This window comes from Mustelus asterias, unplaced genomic scaffold (genome assembly GCF_964213995.1).
Source record: "Mustelus asterias unplaced genomic scaffold, sMusAst1.hap1.1 HAP1_SCAFFOLD_2715, whole genome shotgun sequence".
Classification (NCBI taxonomy): domain Eukaryota; kingdom Metazoa; phylum Chordata; class Chondrichthyes; order Carcharhiniformes; family Triakidae; genus Mustelus; species Mustelus asterias.
This window is the reverse complement of record NW_027592660.1, coordinates 30,775-48,351: the sequence shown is the minus strand read 5'-3', so window position 1 is coordinate 48,351 and position 17,577 is coordinate 30,775. Positions and strand designations below refer to the sequence as shown.

Genomic DNA, 17,577 nt, shown 5'->3' with positions numbered 1-17,577 from the left:
CGCGCGGTTCATTAAGTTGATTTAAATGCATGCAATCTGCTCGGAATCGGGTGCAGATCGCGGTATAGGCCCAACGCCCAACTTTACCCCGATTTCACACCCGAAAACGGGCGCAAAGTTTTGGTAAAATCAGGCACTGAGAGTGTATGTGTGAGAGAGTGCAGCACTCCCTCAGCACTGACCCTCTGACAGTGCGGCACTCCCTCAGCACTGACCCTCTGACAGTGCGGCACTCCCTCAGCACTGACCCTCTGACAGTGCGGCACTCCCTCAGTACTGACCCTCTGACAGTGCGGCACTCCCTCAGTACTGACCCTCTGACAGTGCGGCACTCCCTCAGCACTGACCCTCTGACAGTGCGGCACTCCCTCAGCACTGACCCTCTGACAGTGCGGCACTCCCTCAGCACTGACCCTCTGACAGTGCAGCACTCCCTCAGCACTGACCCTCTGACAGTGCGGCACTCCCTCAGTACTGACCCTCTGACAGTGCGGCACTCCCTCAGCACTGACCCTCTGACAGTGCGGCACTCCCTCAGCACTGACCCTCTGACAGTGCGGCACTCCCTCAGCACTGACCCTCTGACAGTGCGGCACTCCCTCAGTACTGACCCTCTGTCAGTGCGGCACTCCCTCAGTACTGACCCTCTGACAGTGCGGCACTCCCTCAGCACTGACCCTCTGACAGTGCAGCACTCCCTCAGCACTGACCCTCTGACAGTGCGGCACTCCCTCAGCACTGACCCTCTGACAGTGCGGCACTCCCTCAGCACTGACCCTCTGACAGTGCAGCACTCCCTCAGTACTGACCCTCTGACAGTGCGGCACTCCCTCAGTACTGACCCTCTGACAGTGCGGCACTCCCTCAGCACTGACCCTCTGACAGTGCAGCACTCCCTCAGTACTGACCCTCTGACTGTGCGGCACTCCCTCAGTACTGACCCCCTGACAGTGCGGCACTCCCTCAGTACTGACCCTCTGACAGTGCAGCACTCCCTCAGCACTGACCCTCTGACAGTGCGGCACTCCCTCAGCACTGACCCTCTGACAGTGCAGCACTCCCTCAGTACTGACCCTCTGACAGTGCGGCACTCCCTCAGCACTGACCCCCTGACAGTGCGGCACTCCCTCAGCACTGACCCTCTGACAGTGCGGCACTCCCTCAGCACTGACCCTCTGACAGTGCGGCACTCCCTCAGTACTGACCCTCTGACAGTGCGGCACTCCCTCAGTACTGACCCTCTGACAGTGCGGCACTCCCTCAGCACTGACCCTCTGACAGTGCGGCACTCCCTCAGTACTGACCCTCTGACAGTGCAGCACTCCCTCAGTACTGACCCTCTGACAGTGCGGCACTCCCTCTGTACTGACCCTCTGACAGTGCGGCACTCCCTCAGTACTGACCCTCTGACAGTGCGGCACTCCCTCAGCACTGACCCTCTGACAGTGCGGCACTCCCTCAGTACTGACCCTCTGACAGTGCGGCACTCCCTCAGTACTGACCCTCTGACAGTGCGGCACTCCCTCAGTACTGACCCTCTGACAGTGCGGCACTCCCTCAGTCCTGACCCTCTGACAGTGCGGCACTCCCTCAGTACTGACCCTCTGACAGTGCGGCACTCCCTCAGTACTGACCCTCTGACAGTGCAGCACTCCCTCAGTATTGGTGTGAGTGTCAGTGTTAGTGTGTGTCCCAAACACTGATGGAGTGTGTGCGGGAGGTACTGGGTTAGAATCTGCTGTGTTTGGAGACAGTGAGGAGAGTGGGTCAAGTTTCATTGATGTATTTATTGGAGTGTGGTTACAGAGTGAGGCTGTCCTGTCCTGGGAGAGTCAGGAACAGGAATTCGACCTGACTTCTCTCTGTGACTATTATTGCCCTTTTCCCCGTCATTCTGCCTCAAATCGAATCTTGTCAAAAAGGGGCCACTTATACATTCTGATTTTGCGGGGTTTGTCGAAGATTTCCTCTTCTTGCCAACCGTAGGTGCTGCAGGACGTATTGATGTATCTGACTTGAATGCCAACCATGTCTTCTTTCCGTGTCACGTCTTTTCGTTTTTTGTGATCCAGGTCGAAATCTGTTTCCTCACAGACTGTGTTACCACAGCCTGTGCCCCAACGGCCTTTGCTCTCATAGCCGCTCAGGCTGACATGCAGACTGTAGCCAGTTTCATTAATCACCGCCAGCTTCTTGTCTCGTCCAGACATCTTCCAGCAATATTCCCAATTGTCCTGATATCCCTGTCAGTGTGGAGGGAATTCTCTCGGATGTAGATTCACTCTGTCGGAAAAAGAAAATCAAATCCCCATCAATAACTCAAACCTGTGAGAGAGAGACAGAGAGAGAGAGAGACAGAGAGAGAGAGAGAGACAGACAGAGAGAGAGACAGAGGGAGAGAGAGAGAGAGAGAGACAGAGAGGGAGAGACAGAGAGAGAGAGAGACAGCGAGAGAGACAGAGAGAGAAACAAATCCTGAAGGGGGAGGGAGAGGAGCCCAAGGTCGTGATGCATATAGGTACTGCTGACATCGGTAGGAAGAGGGAAGGGGTCATGAAAAGAGAATATAGGGAGTTGGGTAGACAGCTGAGAAAGAGGAATGCAAAGGTAGTAATCTCGGGATTGCTGCCTGTGCCGCGGGAGAGTGAGAACAGGAATCGGTGGAGAATTAATGCGTGGCTGAGGGACTGGAGCAAGGGACAAGGATTTGGGTACTTGGATCATTGGGACCTCTTTAGGGGCAGGTGTGACCTGTTTAAAAAAGACGGGTGGCACTTGAATCCCAGGGGGACCAATATCCTGGCGGGAAGGTTGGCTAAGGCTACTGGAGAGACTTTAAACTAGAAAGGTTGGGGGGAGGGAATCGAAATGAGGGGACTGAGAGCGAGGAGGTTAGCTCGCAAATAGATAAGGAATGTAGACAGGGTAAGAGGGAGGTTAGACGAGTGAGGGAGAAGGGAAGTGCTCAGGCTGAAGGTCTGAGATGTGTCTATTTTAATGCCAGGAGTGTAGTGAATAAAGTGGATGAGCTTGGAGCGTGGATTGCTGCTTCGAATTGTGATGTGGTGGCCATTACGGAGACTTGGATGTCTCAGGGACAGGACTGGGTGCTTCAGGTGCCAGGTTTTAGATGTTTCAGGAAGGACAGGGAGGGAGGCAAGAGAGGGGGGGGAGTGGCACTGTTGATCAGGGATAGTGTCACGGCTGTAGAGAAGGTGGACGCCGTGGAGGGACTGACTACGGAATCTCTGTGGGTGGAGGTTAGGAATAGGAAGGGGTCGGTAACTTTGCTGGGTGTTTTCTATAGGCCGCCCAATAGTAACAGAGATGTTGAGGAGCAGATGGGGAAACAGATCCTGGAGAGATGTAGGAATAACAGAGTTGTCGTGATGGGAGATTTTAATTTCCCAAACATAGATTGGAATATCCCTAGGGCTAGGGGTTTGGATGGAGAGGAGTTTGTTAGGTGTGTCCAGGAGAGTTTCCTGACACAGTATGTGGATAAGCCTACTAGAGGAGAGGCTGTTCTTGATCTGGTGCTGGCTAATGAACCTGGACAGGTGGAGGATCTCTCGGTGGGTGAACATCTTGGGGATAGCGATCATAATTCTATCTCCTTCACGATAGCATTGGAAAGAGATAGGGTCAGGCAGGCTAGGAAAGTGTTTCTCTGGAGTAAAGGGAAATACAGTGTCATCAGGGAGGAAATTAGACGGGTAAATTGGAAGGAGGCATTCTTGGGGAAAAGTACCGAAGGAAAGTGGAGGATTTTCAAGGAATGTTTGTCTGGAGCTCTGCATGACAACGTTCCGATGAGACAGGGGGGTGTTGGTAGGGTACGGGAACCGTGGTGCACGAAGGTTGTGATGAACCTGGTAAATAAGAAAAGAGAGGCGTACAGAAGGTTCAGAGAGCTAGGAGGTGTTAAGGATTTAGAGGAGTATACGCGATGTAGGAAGGAGCTTAAGAAGGAAATTAGGAGAGCGAGAAGGGGTCATGAGAAGACCTTGGCGGGTAAGATTAAGGAGAATCCCAAGGCTTTCTACAAATATGTCAAGAGTAAAAGGATGAGATGTGAAGGCATAGGACCCTTAAAAGGTGAAGGGGGAAAAGTTTGTGCGGAACCGTTAGAAATGGCGGAGGTGCTTAATGAATACTTTACCTCGGTATTCACGGTGGAAAGGGATCTGGGTGGTTGTACTGCTGGATTGCGGAGGACAGAAAGGATCGAGCATGTGGACATAAAGAAAGAGGATGTGTTGGAACTATTGAATGGCATCAAGGTTGGTAAGTCGCCGGGACCGGATGGGATGTACCCCAGGTTACTGTGGGAGGCGAGGGAGGAGATTGCGGAGCCTTTGGCGATGATCTTTGCATCGTCGATGGAGACGGGAGAGGTTCCGGAGGATTGGAGGATTGCGGATGTGGTCCCTATATTCAAGAAAGGGAACAGGGACAGCCCGGGAAATTACCGACCGGTGAGTCTAACCTCAGTGGTTGGTAAGTTGATGGAGAGGATCCTGAGAGACAGGATTTATGATCATCTAGAGAAGTTTAGTATGATCAAAAGTAGTCAGCACGGCTTTGTCAGGGGCAGGTCGTGCCTTACGAGCCTGGTTGAGTTCTTTGAAAATGTGACCAAGCACATTGACGAAGGAAGAGCGGTGGATGTGGTCTATATGGACTTCAGCAAAGCGTTCGATAAGGTCCCCCATGCAAGGCTTCTTGAGAAAGTGAGAGGGCATGGGATCCAAGGGGCTGTTGCCTTGTGGATCCAGAACTGGCTTGCCTGCAGAAGGCAGAGAGTGGCTGTGGAGGGGTCTTTCTCTGCATGGAGGTCAGTGACCAGTGGAGTGCCCCAGGGATCTGTTCTGGGACCCTTGCTGTTTGTCATTTTCATAAATGACCTGGATGAGGAAGTGGAGGGATGGGTTGGTAAGTTTGCTGACGACACCAAGGTAGGTGGTGTTGTGGATAGTTTGGAGGGATGTCAGAAGTTGCAGCGAGACATAGATAGAATGCAAGACTGGGCGGAGAAGTGGCAGATGGACTTCAACCCGGATAAGTGTGTAGTGATCCATTTTGGCAGATCCAATGGGATGGAGCAGCAGTATAAAATGAAGGGTACCATTCTTAGCAGTGTAGAGGATCAGAAGGACCTTGGGGTCCGGGTCCATAGGACTCTTAAATCGGCCTCGCAGGTGGAGGATGCGGTCAAGAAGGCGTATGGCGTACTAGCCTTCATTAATCGAGGGATTGAGTTTAGGAGTCGGGAGATAATGCTGCAGCTTTATAGGACCCTGGTTAGACCCCACTTGGAGTACTGCGCGCAGTTCTGGTCACCTCATTACAGGAAAGATGTTGAAGCCATTGAAAGGGTGCAGAGGAGATTTACAAGGATGTTGCCTGGATTGGGGGGCATGCCTTATGAGGATAGGTTGAGGGAGCTTGGTCTCTTCTCCCTGGAGAGACGAAGGATGAGAGGTGACCTGATAGAGGTTTACAAGATGTTGAGGGGTCTGGATAGGGTGGACTCTCAGAGGCTATTTCCAAGGGCTGAAATGGTTGCTACGAGAGGACACAGGTTTAAGGTGCTGGGGGGTAGGTACAGGGGGGATGTCAGGGGTAAGTTTTTCACTCAGAGGGTGGTGGGTGAGTGGAATCGGCTGACGTCGGTGGTGGTGGAGGCAAACTCGTTGGGGTCTTTTAAGAGACTTCTGGATGAGTACATGGGATTTAATGGGATTGAGGGCTATAGATAGGCCTAGAGGTGGGGATGTGATCGGCGCAACTTGTGGGCCGAAGGGCCTGTTTGTGCTGTGACTTTCTATGTTCTATGTTCTATAAAGAGAGAGGCAGAGAGACAAACAGACAGACAGAGAGAGACAGTGACAGAGACACAAAGAGAGAAAGAGAGACAGAGAGAGAGACAGAGAGTGACAGACAGAGATAGAGACAGAGAGAGACACACACAGAAAGAGAGAGAGACAGAGAGGGAGACAGAGAGAGAAAGAGAGACAGAGAGAGAGAGACAGAGAGAGAGAGACAGAGAGAGAGAAACAGAGAGAGAGAGACAGAGAGAGAGAGACAGAGAGAGAGAGACAGAGACAGAGAGAGAGAGATAGAGACAGAGAGAGAGAGATAATCAGAGACAAGAACAAAGAATGACAGAGTGAGGCAGAGAGAAAGAGAGAGACAGAGAGAGAGAGACAGAGAGAGAGACAGAGAGAGAGACAGTGAGACATAATGAGAGAGATACAGAGAGAGAGAGAGAGAGATGGAAATAGACAGAGAGAGAGCCAGAAAGACCGAGAGAGATGAGACAGAGTGAGGCAGAGAAAGACAGGGACTGAGAGAGACAGAGAGAGACAGAGAGAGAGAGAGCCAGAAAGACAGAGAGAGCAAAAGACAGGAGCAAGAAACATTGGTGGGGGTGGTATACAGACCCCTGAACTGTAGGGGTGATGGTGGGAAAAGCATTCGACAGGGAATCAGAGATGCGTGTGTTAAAGGAATATCCATGATTGTGGACAACTTTAATCTGCTTATAGATTGGGAGAGTCAAATTAGTCACAGTGCAATAGAGGAGGAATTTCCGGAGTGAATACGGGATGGTTTTCTGGGGCAATGCTTTGAGGAACCAACAATGGATCAGACCATCTTGGACTGGGGGTTGTGCAATGAGAAAGAATTAGCTGACGATCTAGTTGTGAGAGAACCCTTGGGGACGAGTGACCATAATATGGTAGAATTCTTTGTCAAGGTGGATCGTGATGGAGTTGATTCTGAGACCAGGGTCCTGAATCTCAATAAAGGGAGCCGGAGGTAGCGGTACATATTGGTACCGCTGATGTGGGAAGGAAGGGGGAAGGGGTCATGAAAAGAGAGTATAGGGAATTAGGGAGACAGCTGAGAAGGAGGAAAACAAAGGTAGTAATCTCGGGATTGCTGCCTGTGCCACGGGAAGGTGAGGACAGGAATGGAGTGAGGTGGAGGATGAATGTGTGGCTGAGGGACTGGTGCAGGGGGCAGGGATTCAGGTTCCTGGACCATTGGGACCTCTTTAGGGGCAGGTGTGACCTGTACACAAAAAACGGGTGGCACTTGAATCCCAGGGGGACCAATATCCTGGCGGGAAGGTTGGCTAAGGCTACTGGGGAGAGTTTAAACTAGATAGGTTGGGGGGAGGGGATCAAAATGAGGTGACTGAGAGAGAAGAAGGTAGCTCGCAAACAGAGAAGGGTTATAGGCAGTACAAGAGGGAGGATGGACGGGGGATAGAGAAGGGGAGAGCTCAGACCAAAGGATTGAGATGTGTTTACTTTAATGCCAGGAGTATAGTGAATAAAGGGGATGAGCTCAGAGCGTGGATCGATGCCTGGAAGTGTGATGTGGTGGCCATTACGGAGACTTGGATGTCTCAGGGACAGGGCTGGATACTCCAGGTGCCGGGATTCAGATGTTTCAGGAAGGACAGGGAGGGAGGCAAGAGAGGAGTGGAGTGGCACTGCTGATCAGGGATAGTGTCACAGCTGTAGAGAAGGTGTATGCTGTGGAGGGATTGTCCACCGAGTCTCTGTGGGTGGAGGTTCGGAGTGGGAGGGGTCGATCACTTTGCTGGGAGTTTTCTATAGGCCGCCCAATAGTACAGGGAGGTGGAGGAGCAGATAGGGAAACAGATCCTGGAGAGTTGCAATAATAGCAGAGTTGTTGTGATGGGAGACTTTAATTTCCCAAACATAGATTGGAATATCCCTCGGGTAAGGGGATTGGATGGGGAGGAGTTTGTTAGGTGTGTTCAGGAGGGTTTCCTGACACAGCATGTGGACAAGCCTACAAAGCTGTACTTGATCTGATACTGACCAATGAACCTGGACAGGTGTCAGATCTCTCAGTGGGAGAGCATCTTGGGGATAGCGATCATAACTCTATCTCCTTCGGGCTTGCATTGGAAAAAGAGAGGATCAGGCAAGCTCGGAAAGCGTTTATATGGAGTAAGGGGAAATATGAAGACATTAGACAGCAAATTAGAGGAGTAAATTGGAAGGAGGTATTCTCGGGGAAATGTACTGAAGAGAGGTGGCAGTTTTTCAAGGAATGTCTGTCTAGAGTTCTACAGGACAACGTTCCGAGCAGACAGGGAGGTGTTGGTCAGTTAAAGGAACCGTGGTGCACGAAAGCTGTGCGGGACCTAGTCGAGAAGAAAAGGAAAGCGTACAAAAGGTTCAGAGAGCTTGGCGAAGATAGGGATCGAGATGAGTATACGGCTTGTAGGAAGGGACTAAAGAAGGAAATTAGGAGAGCCAGAAGGGGTCATGAGAAGGCCCTGGCAGGCAGGATTAAGGAAAACCCTAAGGCGTTCTATAAATATGTGAAGAGTAAAAGGATGAGACGTGACGGAATAGGGCCAATAAAAGGTGAAGGCGGAAAGGTCTGTAGGGAACCAGTAGAAATGGCAGAGGTGCTCAATGAGTATTTTGCCTCGGTTTTCACAGAGGAGAAGGACCTGGGTGGATGTACTGCGGGAGTGCGGTGGACTGAAAAGATTGATTATGTGGACTTTAAGAAAGAGGTTGTGCTGGAATCTTTGAATGGCATCAAGATAGATAAGTCGCTGGGTCCGGATGGGCTGTACCCCAGGTTGCTGTGGGAGACGAGGGAAGAGATTGCAGAGCCTCTGGCGATGATCTTTGCGTCGTCGATGGAGACGGGGGAGGTGCCGGAGGATTGGAGGATTGCGGATGTGGTTCCTATTTTCAAGAAGGGGAATAGGGATAGCCCAGGTAATTACCGACCGGTGAGTCTAACCTCAGTAGTTGGTAAGCTGATGGAGAAGATCCTGAGGGTCAAGATTTATGAGCATTTAGAGAGGTTTAGTATGCTCAAGAATACTCAGCATGGCTTTGTCAAAGACAGATCGTGCCTTACGAGCCTGGTGGAGTTCTTTGAAACTGTGACCAAACACATTGACGAAGGGAAAGCGGTAGATGTGGTTTATATGGATTTTAGCAAGGCGTTTGATAAGGTCCCCCATGCAAGGCTTCTCGAAAAAGTGAGAGGGCATGGGATCCAAGGGGCTGCTGCCCGGTGGATCCAGAACTGGCTTGCCCAAAGGAGGCAGAGAGTGGGTATAGATGGGTCTTTTTCTAAATGGAGGTCGGTCACCAGTGGAGTGCCCCAGGGATCTGTTCTGGGACCCTTGCTGTTTGTCATTTTCATAAATGACCTGGATGAGGAAGTGGAGGGATAGGTTGGTAGGTTTGCCGACGACACGAAGGTTGGTGGTGTTGTGGATAGTCTGGAGGGATGTCAGAAGTTACAGAGGGACATAGATAGGATGCAAGACTGGGCGGAGAAGTGGCAGATGGACTTCAACCCAGATAAATGCGTAGTGGTCCATTTTGGCAGGTCAAATGGGATGAAGGAGTACAATATAAAGGGAAAAACTCTTAGTACTGTCGAGGATCAGAAGGACCTTGGGGTCCGGGTCCATAGGACTCTAAAATCGGCCCCGCAGGTGGAGGAGGTGGTTAAGAAGGCGTATGCTGTGCTGGCCTTTATCAATCGAGGGATTGAGTTCAGGAGTCCGGGGATAATGATGCAGCTATATAAGATACTCGTCAGACCCCACTTGGAGTACTGTGCTCAGTTCTGGTCACCTCATTACAGGAAGGATGTGGAAAAAATTGAAAGGGTGCAGAGGAGATTTACAAGTATGTTGCCTGGATTGAGTGGCATGCCTTATGAGGATAGGCTGAGGGAGCTCGGTCTTTTCTCCTTGGAGAGATGAAGGATGAGAGGAAACCTAATAGAGGTGTATAAGATGTTGAGAGGCATAGATCGGGTGGACTCTCGGAGGCTTTTTCCCAGGGTGGAAATGGCTGCTACGAGAGGACACAGGTTTAAGGTGCTGGGGGGTAGGTACAGGGGAGATGTTAGGGGTAGGTATTTCACACAGAGGGTGGTGGGCGAGTGGAATCGGCTGCCGTCAGTGGTGGTGGAGGCAAACTCAATAGGGACTTTTAAGAGACTCCTGGATGAGTACATGGGACTCAATAGGATGGAGGGTTATAGGTAGGCCTAAAAGGTAGGGATATGTTCGTCACAACTTGTGGGGCTGAAGGGCCTGTTTTGTGCTGTAGTTTTTCTATGTTTCTAGGGAACTATGATGGTTTGAGGCGTGAAGTGGCCATGATTGACTGGGAAACATTATAGAATCTGACAGTGCAGAGGGAGCCCATCGAGTCTGCACCAACCACAATCCCACCCAGGCCCTATTCCTGTCACCCCACACATTTACCCTGCTCATCCCGACACTGGGGTCAACTTAGTGTAGCCAATCAACCTATCCCAGACATCTTTGGACTGTGGGAGGAAACCGGAGCACCCGGAGGAAACCCACACAGACTCGGGGAGAATGTGCAGACTCCACACAGACAGTGACCCGAGGCTGGAATTGAACCCGGGTCCCTGGCGCTGTGAGGCAGCAGCACGAACCACCGTGCCACCGTGCCGTTACTTAAAGGAAAGACAGTAGACAGACAATGGCAGGCATTTAAAGAATGAATAGGTGAACTCCAGAAGTTGTTTAATCCTGTTTGGTGCGAGAGTGGTGAGGGAATTGTGGCTGAACCATGGCTTACAAGGGAAATTAGAGATAGTATCAGATTCAAGGAAGAAGCAAACGCACTGGCAAGAAAAAGCAATAGGCCTGAGGATTGGGAGCAGTTTAAAATTCAGCAAAGGAGGACCAAGGGATTGATTCAGAAGGGGAAGATAGACTATGAAAGTAAGCTCGTGGGGAACATAAAACCTGACTGTAAAAGTTTCTGTAGGTATGTAAAGAGACAAATATTGACAAAAATGAATGTAGGCCCCTTACAGTCAGAAACGGGAGAATTCATAACGGGGAATAAAGAAATGTTTGAGGAATTAAATTTGTACTTTGTTTCAGTCTTCACAAAGGCAGGAATGAATAGTGTACCAGACGTTCTGAGAGAAACAAGTTATAGTGAGGAGCTGAAGGAAATCAGCATCAGTAGAGAAATGGTGTTGGGGAAATTGATGGGATTGAAGTTGGATAAATCTCCAGATCCTGATAATCTTCATCCCAGAGTATTTAAGGAAGTGGCCCTGGAAATAGTAGATCCATTGGTGGTTATTTTCCAAAATTCTTTGCACTCTGGACTGGTTCCTACAGATTTCATTTGGTTTATTATTGTCACATGTTTTGGGATACGGTGAAAAGTATTGTTTCTTGTGCGCTATACAGTCAAAGCATACCATTCATAGAGCAGGAAAGGAGAGAGTGCAGAATGTAGTGTCACAGTCATAGCTCGGGTGTAGAGAAAGATCAACTTAATGCGAGGTAAGTACATTCATAAGTCTGACAGCAGCAGGGAAGAAGCTGTTTACTTTTGCAGTAGTATTTTAAGTTTAAAGTGAAAACTGGAAGTGGGCTGCTGAGGAGTCTGGGAAGAGTTTTTATTTTAACTTTAAAAGTCAGTTACCTGGGAGGTTCCCCCTCATTGTTCCACTGGAGCAAGCTGCGAGGGAGTGATTGGAGGCAGCAGTGCTGGTGAGAGATTGATTGAATTGTTTATTTATTTAATTAGTCAGCTAGTGTGTGTTTTTTTTTGGCCTTTACTTTTGCAGTAGTATTTTAAGTTTAAAGTGAAAACCGGAAGTGGGCTGCTAAGGAGTCTGGGAAGGGTTTTTTAAGCGCGTGAAGTATGAAAGGTAGGCTGCAGTATACAGCGGGCAGCATCGGGAGCGGGCAGGGGAGTGAGTGGGAAGCAGAGTGTGAGCTATAAGGCTTTGGCTCACAGGGCTTAGGCAGAAAGGGCGAGCAGGGGTGAGTTTAATTCATTTTTGCTGTTTCTACCTGGTACTGGCAAGGTATCGAGAGGGGATGGGTGTGCAGGCAGTGCTATGTTCCTCTTGCACTATGTTTGAGGTGAGGGACGACGACAGTGTCCCTGCTGATTACACCTGTGGGAAGTGCACCCATCTGCAGCTCCTCCAAAACCGTGTTAGGGAACTGGAGCTGGAGTTGGATGAACTTAGGATCATTAGGGACGCAGAGGTGGCCATAGACAGAAGCTTTAGGAATACAGTTACTCCGAGGATTGAAAACAGATGGGTGACGGTGAGAGGGGCTGGGAGGAAGCAGTCCGTGCAGGGATCCCCGGTGGTCGTTCCCCTTAGCAACAAGTATTCCACTTTGGATACGGTTGAGGGGGATGACATACCAGTGGTGAGCTGCAGTGAGAGGATCTCCAGCACTGTGTCCGTCTCTGTGGCTCGGGAGGGTAAGGGGCAGAGCGGGAGGGCAATAGTTATTGGGGACTCGTTAGTTAGAGGGATAGATAGGAGGTTCTGTGGCAGCAAAAGAGACTCACAGATGGTATGTTGCCTACCGGATGCCAAGGTCCGTGACGTCTCAGACCGTGTTTTCCGGATTCTGAAGGGGGAGGGGAAACAGTCACAAGTCGTGGTACACATTGGTACCAATGACATAGGTAAGCGAAGGGACGGGGATTTAAAGCAGGAATTTCTGGAGCTGGGCTGGAAGCTGAGAGCCAAGACAAAACATGTGGTCATCTCTGGTATGTTGCCGGTGCCACGTGATAGCGAGTTGAGGAACAGGGAGAGAGTGCAGTTAAACATGTGGTTGCAGGGATGGTGTAGGAGGGAGGGTTTCAGATACGTGGATAATTGGAACACATTCTGGGGAAGGTGGGACCTGTACAAACAGGACGGGGTGCACCTGAACCAGAGGGGCACCAATATCCTCGGAGGGAAATTTGTTACGGCTCTTCAGGGGGGTTTAAACTAATTTGTCAGGGGGGTGGGAAAAGGAGTTGTAGTCCAGAAGTCAGTGAGGGTGGTGAGGTATTGGGGAAGGTATCAGGGTCAAGGGTGGGTACCGGTAGACAAGAAGGTGGGTTGAAGTGTGTCTACTTCAATGCAAGGAGCATCCGGAACAAGGTAGATGAACTTGGGGCGTGGATTGGTACTTGGGACTACGATGTTGTGGCCATTACGGAGATGTGGGTAGAACAAGGACAGGAATGGTTGTTGGACGTTCCGGGGTATAGATGTTTCACTAAGTGTAGGGAAGCTGGTAAAAGGGGTGGAGGAGTGGCATTGTTAATCAAGGATAGTTTAACGGCTGCGGAAAGGCACTTCGAGGGGGATCTGCACACTGAGGTAATATGGGCTGAGGTTAGAAATAGGAAAGGAGCGGTCACGTTGTTAGGAGTTTACTATTGGCCCCCAAATAGTAATAGAGATGTGGAGGAAGAAATTGCTAAGCAGATTATGGATATGTGTGGGGTCACAGGGTCGTTGTCATGGGGGACTTTAACTTTCCAAATATTGATTGGAACCTTTGTAGGTCAAATAGTTCGGATGGGGCAGTTTTTGTGCAGTGTGTGCAGGAGGGTTTCCTGACACAATATGTGGATAGGCCGACAAGAGGTGGGGCCACATTGGATTTGGTACTGGGAAATGAACCGGGCCAAGTGTTAGATTTGGTTGTGGGAGAGCACTTTGGAGATAGTGACCACAATTCGATGTCTTTTGTTATTGCAATGGAGAGGGATAGGGCCGTACGGCAGGGCAAGGTTTACAATTGGGGGAGAGGTAATTATGATGCGATTAGGCAAGAATTAGGGGGCATAAGTTGGGAACAGAAACTGTCAGAGAAAGGAACTAATGAAAAGTGGAACTTTTTCAAGGAACAAATACTGGATGTCCTTGATAGGTATGTCCCTGTCAGGCAGGGAGGAAATGGCCGAGTGAGGGAACCATGGTTCACGAAAGAGGTGGAATGTCTTGTGAAAAGGAAGAGGGAAGCTTATGTAGGGATGAGGAAACAAGGTTCAGATGGCTCGATTGAGGGTTACAAGTTAGCAAGGAATGAGCTAAAAAAGGGGCTTAGGAGAGCTAGGAGGGGACAGGAGAAGTCCTTGGCGGGTTGGATCAAGGCAAACCCCAAGGCTTTTTACTCTTATGTGAGGAATAAAAGAATGACCAGGGTGAGGTTAGGGCCGGTCAAGGACAGTAGTGGGAACTTGTGTGTGGAGTCAGTAGAGATAGGCGAGGTGATGAATGAATACTTTTCTTCAGTGTTCACCAAGGAGAGGGGCCATGTTTTTGAGGAAGAGAAGGTGTTACAGGCTAATAGGCTGGAGGAAATAGATGTTCGGAGGGAGGATGTCCTGGCAGTTTTGAATAAACTGAAGGTCGATAAGTCCCCTGGGCCTGATGAAATGTATCCTAGGATTCTTTGGGAGGCAAGGGATGAGATTGCAGAGCCTTTGGCTTTGATCTTTGGGTCCTCGCTGTCCACGGGGATGGTGCCAGAGGACTGGAGAATGGCGAATGTTGTTCCTCTGTAAGAAAGGGAATAGAAATGACCCTGGTAATTATAGGCCGGTTAGTCTTACTTCGGTGGTTGGTAAATTGATGGAAAAGGTCCTTAGGGATGGGATTTACGACCATTTAGAAAGATGCGGATTAATCCGAGATAGTCAGCACGGATTCGTGAAGGGCAAGTCGTGCCTCACAAATTTGATAGAATTTTTTGAGGAGGTAACTAAGTGTGTTGATGAAGGTAGGGCAGTTGATGTCATATACATGGATTTTAGTAAGGCGTTTGATAAGGTCCCCCATGGTCGGCTTATGATGAAAGTGAGGAGGTGTGGGACAGAGGGAAAGTTGGCCGATTGGATAGGTAACTGGCTGTCTGATCGAAGTAAGAAGTTTAACAACACCAGGTTAAAGTCCAACAGGTTTATTTGGTGGCAAAAGCCACACAAACTTTCGAAGCTCTAAGCCCCTTCAAAGAACAAAGAACAAAGAACAAAGAACAATACAGCACAGGAACAGGCCCTTCGGCCCTCCAAGCCCGCGCCGCTCCCCGGTCCAGGATTGAATCCTGAATCCAGGATCCCCGCCCAATTTTCCAGCCTATCTACATACCAATATCCTATCCACCGAGCTGTCCCTCACAGCTACGATGCTTTGTTCATCACAACCTATTCACTCACCCCCACCCCCCTATTCCAGACCATGTGATCTCCAGGGAGAGGCGAAAACCCAGAGTGAAAACCCCAGGGCCAATATGGGGAAAAAAAAAATCTGGGAAATTCCTCTCCGACCCCCTGAGGCGATCGAAACGAGTCCAGGAGATCACAATGGCCCTGATCGGAAAATGCTTCCCAACCCTAGTAATTTCCACTTCCACGAACACCATATGAATTCCCTGCCCCCGAGACAGGTTCCCAACTATCCGCAGTCTCGCTCTGTACTGGCACCAGCAAGATGATCATAGAATGAAGCCTTGAAACGAGAAACAAGGAACAATTAGCCCGCGCCGCTCCCTGGTCCAAACTAGACCACTCTTTTGTATCCCTCCATTCCCACTCCGTTCATATAGCTGTCTAGATAAGTCTTAAACGTTCCCAGTGTGTCCGCCTCCACCACCTTGCCCGGCAACACATTCCAGGCCCCCACGACCCTCTGTGTGAAATATGTCCTTCTGATATCTGTGTTAAACCTCCCCCCCTTCACCTTGAACCTATGACCCCTCGTGAACGTCACCACCGACCCGGGGAAAAGCTTCCCACCGTTCACCCTATCCATGCCTTTCATAATTTTATACACCTCTATTAAGTCTCCCCTCATCCTCCGTCTTTCCAAGGAGAACAACCCCAGTTTCCCCAATCTCTCCTCATAACCAAGCCCCTCCATACCAGGCAACATCCTGGTAAACCTCCTCTGTACTCTCTCCAAAGCCTCCACGTCCTTCTGGTAGTGTGGCGACCAGAACTGGACGCAGTATTCCAAATGCGGCCGAACCAACGTTCTATACATCTGCAACATCAGACCCCAACTTTTATACTCTATGCCCCGTCCTATAAAGGCAAGCATGCCATATGCCTTCTTCACCACCTTCTCCACCTGTGACGTCACCTTCAAAGATCTGTGGACTTGCACACCCAGGTCCCTCTGCGTCTCTACACCCTTTATGGTTCTTCCATTTATCGTGTAGCTCCTCCCTACATTATTCCCACCAAAATGCATCACTTCGCATTTATCAGGATTGAACTCCATCTGCCATTTCCTTGCCCAAATTTCCAGCCTATCTATATCCTTCTGTAGCCTCTGACTATGTTCCTCACTGTCTGCAAGTCCTGCCAGTTTTGTGTCGTCTGCAAACTTACTGATCACCCCAGTTACTCCTTCTTCCAGATCATTTATATAAATCACAAACAGCAGAGGTCCCAATACAGAGCCCTGCGGTACACCACTAGTCACAGGCCTCCAGCCGGAAAAAGACCCTTCCACTACCACCCTCTGTCTTCTATGACCAAGCCAGTTCTCCACCCATCTAGCCACCTCCCCCTTTATCCCATGGGATCCAACCTTTTTCACTAGCCTACCATGAGGGTCTTTGTCAAACGCTTTACTAAAGTCCATATAGACAACATCCACGGCCCTTCCTTCGTCAACCATTTTGGTCACTTCTTCAAAAAACACCACCAGGTTAGTGAGGCATGACCTCCCTCTCACAAAACCATGCTGACTATCGTTAATGAGTTTATTCCTTTCTAAATGCGCATACATCCTATCTTTAAGAATCTTCTCCAACAACTTCCCCACCACGGACGTCAAGCTCACCGACCTATAATTACCCGGGTTATCCTTCCTACCCTTCTTAAATAACGGGACCACATTGGCTATCCTCCAATCCTCTGGGACCTCACCTGTGTCCAGTGACGAGACAAAGATTTGCGTCAGAGGCCCAACGATTTCACCTCTCGTCTCCCTGAGCAGCCTTGGATAGATTCCATCAGGCCCTGGGGATTTGTCAGTTCTTCAGGTGAGTGGGAATTCTGTTCACAAACAGAGCTTATAAAGACACAGACTCAATTTACATGAATAATGGTTGGAATGCGAATACTTACAACTAATCAAGTATCACTCCCACAGTTGCGTGGACCTGCAGAGTTTCACTGGCTGTCTTGTCTGGAGACAATACACATCTTTTTAGCCTGTCTTGATGCTCTCTCCACTCCCATTGTTTTGTTTCTTAAAGACTTGATTAGTTGTAAGTATTCGCATTCCAACCATTATTCATGTAAGTTGAGTCTGTGTCTTTATAAGCTCTGTTTGTGAACAGACGTCAAGCTCACTGGCCTATAAATATCCGGGTTATCCCTGCTACCCTTCTTAAATAATGGGACCACATTCACTATCCGCCAATCCTCAGGGACCTCACCTGTGTCCAATGAAGAGACAAAGATTTCCGTCAGAGGCCCAGCAATTACATCTCTTGTCTCCCTGAGCAGTCTAGGATAGATGCCATCAGACCCTGGGGATTTGTCAGTTTTAATGTTCCCGAAAAAACCTCACACTTCCTCCCTTGTAACGGAGATTCTCTCTAATGGGTCAACACCTCCCTCTGAGACACTCCCAGTCAACAAGTCCCTCTCCTTTGGAGAGCATTAGCTTTGAGGAGAGGTTGGAGAAACTTGGTTTGTTCTCACTGGAACGACAGAGGCTGAG

The 17,577-nt window shown here is 49.7% G+C and overlaps 1 long non-coding RNA gene across 1 annotated transcript; it reads right to left on the bottom strand.

Moving 5' to 3' along the window:
• Positions 1-1,769: 1,769 nt before the first annotated feature.
• LOC144489956 (uncharacterized) lies at positions 1,770-11,623 on the bottom strand. Its single transcript, XR_013497109.1, has 2 exons — positions 11,511-11,623; positions 1,770-2,283 (listed from the first exon to the last, which is right to left on the bottom strand). It is a non-coding gene; the product is annotated as an uncharacterized LOC144489956 (long non-coding RNA).
• Positions 11,624-17,577: the final 5,954 nt, after the last annotated feature.